Genomic DNA, 12,285 nt, shown 5'->3' on the forward strand with positions numbered 1-12,285 from the left:
ACCAGTGGTGTACGGCCAGTGTAGGAGATCGCTCCCCACACCATGATGCCGGGTGTTGGCCCTGTGTGCCTCGGTCGTGTGCAGTCCTGATTGTGGCGCTCACCTGCACGGCGCCAAACACGCATACGACCATCATTGGCACCAAGGCAGAAGCGACTCTCATCGTCTCCATTCGTCCCTCCATTCACGCCTGTCGCGACACCACTGGAGGCGGGCTGCACGATGTTGGGGCGTGAGCGGAAGACGGCCTAACGGTGTGCGGGACCGTAGCCCAGCTTCATGGAGGCGGTTGCGAATGGTCCTCGCCGATACCCCATGAACAACAGTGTCCCTAATTTGCTGGGAAGTGGCGGTGCGGTCCCCTAGGGCACTGCGTAGGATCCTACGGTCTTGGCGTGCATCCGTGCGTCGCTGCGGTCCGGTCCGAGGTCGACGGGCACGTGCACCTTCCGCCGACCACTGGCGACAACATCGATGTACTGTGGAGACCTCACGCCCCACGTGTTGAGCAATTCGGCGGTACGTCCACCCGGCCTCCCGCATGCCCACTATACGCCCTCGCTCAAAGTCCGTCAACTGCACATACGGTTCACGTCCACGCTGTCGCGGCATGCTACCAGTGTTAAAGACTGCGATGGAGCTCCGTATGCCACGGCAAACTGGCTGACACTGACGGCGGCGGTGCACAAATGCTGCGCAGCTAGCGCCATTCGACGGCCAACACCGCGGTTCCTGGTGTGTCCGCTGTGCCGTGCGTGTGATCATTGCTTGTACAGCCCTCTCGCAGTGTCCGGAGCAAGTATGGTGGGTCTGACACACCGGTGTCAATGTGTTCTTTTTCCCATTTCCAGGAGTGTATATTGTGAAATCAATGGTCTCATAACACTTCCCTGTGGCACGCCACGTCTGTAGACGTCTCACCATTGAGAACAACATGCTGCGTTGTGTTTGCTAAAAACCCTTCAATCCAGCCACACAGCTAGTCTGATATTCCGTAGGCTCTTACTTTGTTTATCAGGCGACAGTGCGGAACTGTATCGAACGCCTTCCGGAAGTCAAGGAAAATGGCATCTACCAGGGAGCCTGTGTCTAATATTTTCTGGGTCTCATGAAAAAATAAAGCGAGTTGGGTCTCACACGATCGCTGTTTCCGGAATCCATGTTGACTCCTACAGAGTAGATTCTGGGTTTCCAGAAATGGCATGATACGCGAGCAAACAACACGTTCTAATCGATGTCAGAGATATAGGTCTATAGTTTGGCGCATCTGCTCGACGACCCTTCTTGATGTCTGGGACTACCTGTGCTCTTTTCCAATCATTTGGAACCTTCCGTTCCTCTAGAGATTTGCAGTACACGGCTTTTAGAAGGGGGCAACTTCTTTCGCGTACTCTGTGTAGAATCTAATTGGTATCCCGTCAGGTCCAGTGGACTTTCCTCTGTTGAGTGATTTCAGTTGTTTTTCTATTCCTTGGACACTTATTTCAATGTCAGCCATTTTTTCGTTTGTGCGAGGATTAAGAGAAGGAACTGCAGTGCGGTCTTCCTCTGTGAAACAGCTTGGGAGACTTCAACTTTGTATTTGGGACAGAAAAAACCTATAGAAAAGTCATTGGTACAAATTCAACACACCGAAACACACCAGTGGCACATGTCTGACTGACATTTGCCAACAATTCAACCTCAAAATGATGTCTACCCACTTTAGGAAAAAACCAGTTCTCAGGTAACATGCTTGGCTACCAGGTGCATTCTGCTTTCGTTCGTCTTTCGAGACTCGCTGGAAGCCAGATTTTTAATTCTATTGCAGCAGAGCTACAAGCAGGCAGATACAAACGCAATAAGGGAATCGTAAGACAACGCTCGAGCAAAATTCGTCTTGCTACTTTTAGTATCTCTTAGTGTCAGAGTACCTTATGGTACTGCAAAATTCATAATGCCACTTTTGTTTTCAGCCGACATATTTTTTGTTGTGAATACATAATTTCATCTATGAACTGCCACATTTTCATAATACTTGTGAATAGTACAGGAAATGAAGTAAATACAGACCTTTTTGAAGTCAAAAGTCGGTAATATCCTACTAATTAGTGTTGAAATAGGCGCAATCGTCTTACAGATACTTAATGCTTTATTATGATAAACTGCCGTCGTGATGTTTCTGCAGTAAGCTGAATTTAATTTGTGTTAGTACAGTGAATATTTTAATTGCTTTTTCCATTAGTTTACTGAACGCAACAGTAATCATCAAAGAGAAATTAATCATCAGCAGAATTTTCTTTCACCATATCTAAAACAATTTGACAATGCGAAAGTAGTTTACAAATTCCACGCCCGTAGAAACCTACTGCATCTAACGATGTCATTAAACCAGTGTGGTTTGAAGAGTATTTTCGTCTAGAAATGAATTGCCTTGACGGTTGAGCGATCAAGAGCGGGAAACGTAAAATTCTACGAGTATATGACGAGAGGGACAACTGCTTGAGAGATGACTTCCCTATCAATACAAGTGCCTGAAAGACGACTTTCCTATCAATCTCCTGGATAGTTTTGTTTCTAAAATCAACAGATTGCGTTATCATGCAGTAGCACAGGTGATGTAGTTTTGTCGGTCGATTTTCTTACACTGCGACCGGAAGATGTCTCAGTTGTTGGCAACAATTTCCTGCTGTGATGCACACACCCCTTGGAGCAGAATTCGTAGCCCAAAACACATTTTTGGTGCCATCAGATGTAAACTATTATGTTCACACTACCCTTTGCTCGAGTTTATGTCTTTTGGTGGGGCTCAGCCTTTCATTTCTTCTCAGAAAGTTAACGATAAAGGCATCATAACTCGTTACCAATAACAGTACTGCATAGGAATGCTCAATGAGCGACCTGATGACATTCAATAATAGTCACTCTGGTGATTGTTGTTGTTTCGAATTAGAGGAAGCAGTACTCCTACACCAGACGTCTGAACTTTCCCTGTTGAATGCAAATGTCGCATGATGGTTAAGTGGTAATCCATCACATATATCAGTAGTCGAGACTTCCTTAGTGTGGAAAATCATTCATGCTAGAACGACCTTTGTTTTAACAAGAATATCTTTTTCTGGGGTATTTTTCCCAAAAGCACTCGCACCAACCCCCATGAACCATGGACCTTGCGTTGGTGGGGAGGCTTGCGTGCCTCAACGATACAGATGGCCGTACCGTATGTGGAACCACAACGGAGGGGTATCTGTTGAGAGGCCAGACAAACGTGTGGTTCCTGAAGAGGGGCAGTAGCCTTTTCAGTTGTTGCAGGGGCAACAGTCTGGATGATTGACTGATCTGGCCTTGTAACAATAACCAAAACGGCCTTGCTGTGCTGGTACTGCGAACGGCTGAAAGCAAGAGGAATCTACAGCCGTAATTTTTCCCGAGTGCATGCAGCTTTACTGTATGGTTAAATGATGATGGCGTCCTCTTGGGTGAAATATTCCGGAGGCAAAATAGTCCCCCATTCGGATCTCCGGGCGGGGATTACTCAAGAGGACGTTGTTATCAGGAGAATGAAAACTGGCGTTCCACGGATCGGAGCGTGGAATGTGAGATCCCTTAATCGAGCAGGTAGGTTAGAAAATTTAAAAAGGGAAATGGATAGGTTAAAGTTAGATATAGTGGGAATTAGTAAAGTTCGGTGGCAGGAGGTACAAGACTTTTGGTCAGGTGAATACAAGGTTATAAATACAAAATCAATTAGAGGTAATGCAGGAGTAGGTTTAATAATGAATAAAAAAATCGGCGTGCGGGTAAGCTAATACAAACAGCATAGTGAACGCATTATTGTGGCCAAGATGGACACGAAGCCCACGTCTACTACAGTAGTAGAAGTTTATATGCCAACTAGCTCTGCAGATGATGAAGAAATTGATGAAATGTATGATGAGATAAAAGAAATTATTCAGATAGTGAAGGGAGACGAAAATTTAATAGTCATGGGTGACTGGAATTCGAGTGTAGGAAAAGGGAGAGAAGGAAACATAGAAGGTGAATGGGGCTAAGAAATGAAAGAGGAAGCCGTCTGGTAGAATTTTGCACAGAGCATAACTTAATCATAGCCAACACTTGGTTCAAGAATCATAAAAGAAGGTTTTATACATGGAAGGATCCCGGAGATTCTAAAAGATATCAGATAGATTATATAATGGTAAGACAGAGATTTAGGAACCAGGTTTTAAATTGTAAGACATTTCCCGGGGCAGATGTGGACTCTGACCACAATCTATTGGTTAAGAACTGTAAATTAAAACTGAACAAACTGCAAAAAGGTGGGAATTTAAGGAGATGGGATCTGGATAAACTGACAGAACCAGAGGTTGTACAGAGTTTCAGGGGGAGCATAAGGGAACAATTGACAGCAGTGGGGGAAAGAAATACAGTAGAAGAAGAATGGGTAGCTTTGAGGGGTGAAATATTGAAGGCAGCAGAGGATGAAATAGGTAAAAAGACGAGGGCTAGTAGAAACCCTTGGGTAACAGAAGAAATATTGAATTTAAGTGATGAAAGGAGGAAATATAAAAATGCAGTAAATGAAGCAGGCAAAAAGGAATACAAACGTCTCAAAAATGAGATCGATAGGCGGTGCAAAATGGCTAAGCAGGGATGGCTAGAGGACAAATGTAAGGATGTAGAGGCTTGTCTCACTAGGGGTAAGGTAGATACAGCCTACAGGAAAATTAAAGAGACCTTTGGAGAGAAGAGAACCACTTGTATGAATATCAAGAGCTCAGATGGAAACCCAGTTCTAAGCAAAGAAGGGAAAGCAGAAAGGTGGAAGGAGTATATAGAGGGTCTATACAAGGGCGATGTACTTGAGGACAATATTATCGAAATGGAAGAGAATGCAGATGAAGATGAAATGGGAGATACGGTACTGCGCGAAGAGTTTGACAGACCACTGAAAGATCTGAGCCGAAACCAGGCCCCGGGAGTAGACAACATTCCATTAGAACTACTGACAGCATAGGGGCATAGGGAGAGCCAGTCCTGACAAAACTCTACCATCTGGTTAGGAAGATGCATGAGACAGGCGAAGTTTCCAATCCCAAAGAAAGCAGGTGTGAGACAGATGTGAAAATTACCGAACCATCAGTTGAATAAGTCACAGCTGCAAAATACTAACACGAATTATTTACAGACGAATGGAAAAACTGGTAGAAGCCGACATCGGGGAAGATCCGTTTGGGTTCCATAGAAATGTTGGAACACGTGAGGCAATACTGACCTTAAGACTTATCTTAGAAGAAAGATTAAGGAAAGGCAAACCTACGTTTCTAGCATTTGTAAACTTAGAGAAAGCTTTTGACAATGTTGACTGGAATACTCTCTTCCAAATTCTAAAGGTGGCAGGGGTAAAATACAGGGAGCGAAAGTCTGTTTACAATTTGTACAGAAACCAGATGGCAGTTATAAGAGTCGAGGGACATGAAAGGGAAGCAGTGGTTGGGAAGGGAGTGAGACAGGGTTGTAGCCTCTCCCCGATGTTACTCAATCTGTATATTGAGCAAGCAGTAAAGGAAACAAAAGAAAAATTTCGAGTAGGTATTAAAATCCATGGAGAAGAAATAAAAACTTTGAGGTTCGCCGATGACATTGTAATTCTGTCAGAGACAGCAAAGGACTTGGAAGAGCAGTTGAATGGAATGGACAGTGTCTTGAAAGGAGGATATAAGATGAACATCAACAAAAGCAAAACGAGGATAATGGAATGTAGTCGAATTAAGTCGGGTGATGGTGAGGGAATGAGATAAGGAAATGAGACCCTTAAAGAAGTAAAGGAGTTTTGCTATTTGGGGAGCAAAATAACTGATGATGGTCAAAGTAGAGAAGATATAAAATGTAGACTGCCAATGGCAAGGAAAGCGTTTCTGGAGAAGAGAAATTTGTTAACATCGAGTATAGATTTAAGTGTCAGGAAGTCGTTTCTGAAAGTATTTGTATGGAGTGTAGCCATGTATGGAAGTGAAACGTGGACGATAAATAGTTTGGACAGGAAGAGAATAGAAGCTTTCGCAATGTGGTGCTACAGAAGAATGCTGAAGATTAGATGGGTAGATCACATAACTAATGAGGGGGTAGTGAATAGAATTGGGGAGAAGAGAAGTTTGTGGCACAACTTGACTAGAAGAAGGGATCGGTTGGTAGGACATGATCTGAGGCATCAAGGGATCACAAATTTAGCATTGGAGGGCAGCGTGGAGGGTAAAAATCGTAGAGGGAGACCAAGAGATGAATATACTAAGCAGATTCAGAAGGATGTAGGTTGCAGTAGGTACTGGCAGATGAAGGAGCTTGCACAGGATAGAGTAGCATGGAGAGCTGCATCTAACCAGTCTCAGGACTGAAGACCACAACAACAACAACTCGCTCCACACACAGTTCAAATCTTTCTAGTTGCCTCCTCTGCATTCACCCCTCTGTTATACCAAAAGTATATATTGTGTTGCAGATATTACACCTTTTTGCACTTGCGACTCAATTTTACAATGCTTAACCGTAGTTCATGATTTTCAGGTATGCAAAATCCAATGCTTACCTGTAAGATGATAACTAGAGCTTCAAATTCGAAAATGACAGTTGATACATACACTGACAGCATCGCGCCGCCTTCAGATGGGCGGCGCCGGATCTCAAGCGGCGGGTGGCGTCTGGCCGGTGGCCGGTAGCCGCTGCAGCACGAGGAAACGTTCGAGCGTAAGCTGTTCTGATCACGTCGCAGCCATGAGCTGTCCTGCGGAATTGTTTGTAGAAGTTCTTGTTACTGCTGGTGGGTAGAATGTGAAGCGAATTATGTTCGATGTTCAATCAGATTCATAACTTTAGACGAGGGCCGAAATGTAAAAAAAAAAAAAATATTACTGTTGGACGCGAATAGGCGACCAGAAGTTTAGAATGCACGACGGTTTCCACTAGACCACGGGTTCACACAATCCAACAACACTTCGGAAGTAGACACTACTTCCTCTTGACACTCCCCCATCTTACAGTGTTGCCAGATAGTGCAGATGGCTGGACTTAGAGTTGTCAGGGCGTTCAGTTTTATTGGCCACCTTAAGAGAACGACTCGGACTTAGTCTCCTTGGCGGCCAGCCGGCGGTCAGTTTTTTTGTCTAAGTCTGTACCTGACTCTTTCGTCGAATAAAATTATTGTGTAGTTTCTTGCAATGATCAGCCATGTTTATGATGCCAGAATCCTGCAAGGCAGGAAATATTAAATTTAAATCTCCGTACGCTGGTTTAACAACAATTATATTTTGAGGGTTGTGTTCATGGGCGTCAACAGTTGGAATGTGCCATTTTGACATAATTACGTTTTTAGCGTGCGTACGGGGTAGTCGAGTTTTGGCGCTGGGTGCAGTAATCGTTGTTGTAGCATGACCCAGTGAAGGGATTTGCTACTGACAATATTTCACAGAAAGACCGCCATCATGTTTGTGAGTGAAGAAAATAACATAAAGTGCTGCTGATCAGTTTTCAAGAACCTAAAAGAAGGAATACAGTGCGCCGATGTAATTGAGTCCAGTCTAACTTATCCGTGTGAAAATAATATTCACCTGACTTGTGTAATCTTAATGTTCATGTTGGTTGACAGGTGCATATGAAGGGTGCAGGAAAGGAAGTGACACATTAGTAAATTAATAGTTTTGAGTCCCTATTAAAAGCGAGTTTGGTATCAATGTATTTTGTTCCTTTAGTTGATTTCAGAGTACTTTTATGCAAGATCAGCCAGTCGTGACGTTAAAAAATTATATCACATTATTCAAATGACTACATAAGCTTAATTGTAATGTCATTAATCTCAACTTTAAAAATGGCAAAACGCCGATTAGTCCCTTCACTTCTGGTACCGTTCACATGCTAAACGCTGTAGAAGAAAGCGACATGTTTGTTCTTGAATCTGGATTTTTATTCATTGTAACTGCAAAAAGAACTTAAGTAAAAAATAAAACTTAATTAATGCGACCTGTGATGTTGTACCTCTTTGGCTACGTCGTCTATATTTGTGTCATTTGGGCTGCATGCAATTGCTAGGCACACATCTCGAAAATTCAATGTACTCCTGCGTTTTACGACGTTCTTTAAAAAGAGCTGTAAGCTGTGTGTCGCGTTGAGTTCGATTATTTCATTTCTAAAATAATTTTTATGAAGCCAAAATTGGCAGAATAACTTGAGATCATCATGGCCAAAATGCAAAGGATTTCCTACGAGAATGAAAGAAACGTCGTATATTTCTAATATCTGCAAATCTCTTTTTATTTCTTCCAAATATTCTTTCAAATAGTGCACCATGTATTGGTAAGCGCTGTCGGCAATAGTTGAGTCTGATCGGAGCATAGCAATAGTTGGAAAATTAGACAACTCTTTCTCTTAACCAAATTCTTCTTCCCATATTTCTTTGAAATTTCTATTCTCTTCACTTACCTTTCTCTTAGACACTATTTTTGATGGTACGCCAGACATTATTTATTCCAATAAAGACAATCACACGACCATCGGTTACAAATACATTTACGTATAGTAGGTTCTGAGTAACAATAACACACTGATAAGCCGAAGCATTCTGACCACTGCCCGCCGCGGCGTTGGATGCCACCTGGTGGCGTTGCGGGCACATGACGCGGTAACAAAAGTGAGAGGAGCTGATACAGACGAGGGACCACTCGAGCGAAGGTATCGGCCAAAAATGGGGAATTCATTGATATAAGCGAATTTGACAAAGGGCAGATTATTATTACGCAGAGCCTGTGAACGAGTTTTTCGGAAATGTCGTGAACATCTACCAAAACTGGTAGAAGGACAGTGGAATTACCACTAGGCTCTTAATTCTTGATCGTCCACCACTCTCGGCAGAACTTTGGGTTCGGAGACAGGTTTTCTCTGTGAAGTAGGATACATCGTGATTTGAGGCATGTCTCCGGAGAGCGCACAGTGCTGGTGCATGCACAAGGGTTTTGGAGCACACCGTTTATCGTACGGTTTATTGACACATAGTCAGCACGGTTTCAGAAAATATCGTTCTTGTGAAACACAACTAGCTCTATATACTCACGAAGTCATAACTGCTATCTACAGGGGATGTCAAATTGATTCCATATTTTTAGTTTTCCAGAAGGCTTTCGACACCGTTCCTCACAATCGTCTTCTAACCAAACTGCGTGCCTACGGAGTATCGGCCCAGTTGTGCGACTGGATTCGTGATTTCCTGTCAGAAAGGTCACAGTTCGTAGTAATAGACGGAAAGGCATCGAGTAAAACAGAAGTAATATACGCCGTTTCCCAAGGAAGTGTTCTAGGCCCTCTATTGTTTCAGATCTATATTAACGACATGGGAGACAATTTGAGTAGCACTCTTAGATTATTTGCAGATGATGCCGCCATTTACAGTCTTGTAAAGTCATCAGATGACCAAAACGAATTGCAAAATGATTTAGATATCTGTGTGGTGAGAAAAGTGGCAATTGCCCCTGAATAAAGGAAAGTGTGAAGTTATTCACATGAGTAGTAAAAGAAATTAGCTAAATTTCGATTACGCGATAAGTCACACAAATCTGAACGCTGTAAATTCAACTAAATACTTAGGGATTACAATTACAAATAACCTAAATTCGAACGATCACATAGATAATTGTGGGTAGAGCAAACCAAAGACTGCGATTCAAAGGCAGAACACTTAGAAGGTGCAACAGGTCTACTAAAGAGACTGCGTATACCACGCTTTTCTGCCCTATTCTGGAGTATTGCTGTGCGGTGTGGGATCCGCATCAGGTGGGACTGACCAATGACATCGAAAAAGTACAGTGAAGGGCAGCTCTTTTTGCATTATCGCGAAATAGGGGAGATAGTGTCATAGACATGATACGTGAATTGGAGTGGCAATCATTAAAACAAAGGCGTTTTTCGTTGCGAAGGGATCTTCTCATAAAATTTCAGTCACCAGTTTTCTCCTCCGATTGCGAAAACATTCTGTTGGCACCCACCTACATAGGGAGAATAATCATCACGATAAAATAAGAGAAATCAGGGCTCGCACAGAAAAATTTAAGTGCTCGTTTTTCCCGCGTGCCGTTCGAGAGTGGAACAGTAGAGAGACAGTTTGAAGGTGGTTCATTAAACCCTCTGCCAGGCACTTAATTGTGAATAGCGCAGTAATCACGTAGATGTAGATGTAGATGTAGAACATGGAGCTCCGCAGCAGACTACCTCTACGTGTTCACATGTTGAGCCAACGACATCGTCTATTACTGTTGCAGTGGGCATGGGACCATCGGGATTCGACTGCCGATCAATGGGAGCGTGTCGGCTCTTCGGGTACATTACATTTCTGCTACACTAGTTCGATTGCGTCTCCACAAACGCCGTCATCGAGGTGATCGGCGGCTAGGAACGTGCAGCGTGCCACGGGCGCTCGCTGGTGGGAGCAATATTATGCAACGGGAGACGTTCTCCTGCGCTTCCATGGGACTTCTGGTAGTAATGGGACACACGCTGGCAGCTGCGAACCAGCTGGATCCGTTCAGGCTTGATTGCTTCCCTAACGGCGATGTCATCTTTGAGCGGTATAATTGTCCTCGTCTCGGAGCCAGAACCGTGCTACAATGGTCTGAGGACCATATAGTGAACTCACGTTGGTGTCTCGTCGACCAAATTTGCCTGATATAAATCCTATGGGACCCATCTGGGTCGCTATCGGGCGCTATCACCGCGTACGCAAATCAGTGGCCCGTTATTTACGCGAATTACATGACCTGTGCGTAGACGTATAATGCCACATACCTCCACAAACCTAGCAATAAACTATCGGATCCCTGATACGCAGAATCAGGGACCTATTTCGTTCCCAAGACGGTGGTCATAATGTTTTACCTCATCAGTGTATATTGAATAAAAATAGTGTTCGAACTTCAAGATGCGAATTAAATATTTCAGATGAACGGTCAACGTAAGAAACGAAAACAGCAATAATAACGTAACATAACAAATCACATATTTTAGCGTTGTTTTAAATACGTTTAAAAAACTGCTAAAGCACGTTTCACAACGGGCGAATGAATTTTATTTTAAATAAAAGCAGAAACAAATGTAGGGAAAAAGATATAAGAAGGACGGCTAAATTTATATTTGGCATTGCGGCAGAGGTCATTGATGGACGGAGCTCAGCAGAAAATAGTGGTGCACCCTAGTTCCCACGGCGCCGCTGCGCGATTTCTATCTCGCTATGGCCAATGCGGCTGGCAATCGACCAAATTTCGTAGCCTCAGACGTTTCGAATCATGTGGACTGCAGTACGCCGGTAGGTGACGTGTGCTGCTTAGATCGTTTAATTTTTATGAAAGTGACGATATTAATTTATCTAATGTTCCTCTCCGATTTGTAATCATAATGCTACGCAATGCCCAGCAAAAAATTACCGTAACGGCTGACAAGACATCTGCCGGTAAATGCTTAGTGTGAACGTGCGAAGCCGGGGACGGGTCACTAATACACGTGTACACGTGTGAAGCCGGGGGCGGGTCGCTAGTCTTGTTATAAAATACGGCTAAGAACCGAGGGCCACGTGAATACTTGATACGGGCTCATACAGCCCGCGGGCTGCAGTTTAACGACCACTGTATCGATTACTGCAAACATAACGTGACAGAAGAATTGTGTTCCAGATTGATTCAAGGAGAGAATCATGCAACTCAAACAAGTAGGGACATCAAAGGGCAAGAAGCAGCGATCATAAAAAAGACTTCAAAAAGTCTCCCTACATCACATCCGGAATTCTCTTCAGACAAAGACCAAAGCCAAACGAACAACGCAGACACCGAGCAGTCCCAAACCATGGCGTACAAGACGGATAACCAAGGTCCGAGCAGCCATTTCAATTTGTTCGTCACAAGAAAAGCAACAGAAAATGAAAGTAATTCTTCAAAATGCCATCTACCAGCACGAGAACCACACAAGTACAAACAGCAATTAAATATGAATCTCTTCAAACCGCAGATACGAACGCTGCAGAAACTCAACCAGGCCATCCACATCAGCCACTACCCAGTTTTGACAAAAGCCAAAACACCCATAACCATCAACTACTTCAGTCCGGAACCGCGCGATCACTACGGTCGCAGGTTCGAATCCTGCCTCGGGCATGGATGTGTGTGATGTCCTTAGGTTAGTTAGGTTTAAGTAGTTCTAAGTTCTAGGGGACTGATGACCTCAGAAGTTAAGTCCCATAGTGCTCAGAGCCATTTGAACTATTTTTGAATCATCAAC

Source organism: Schistocerca cancellata, chromosome 3 (genome assembly GCF_023864275.1).
Source record: "Schistocerca cancellata isolate TAMUIC-IGC-003103 chromosome 3, iqSchCanc2.1, whole genome shotgun sequence".
Classification (NCBI taxonomy): domain Eukaryota; kingdom Metazoa; phylum Arthropoda; class Insecta; order Orthoptera; family Acrididae; genus Schistocerca; species Schistocerca cancellata.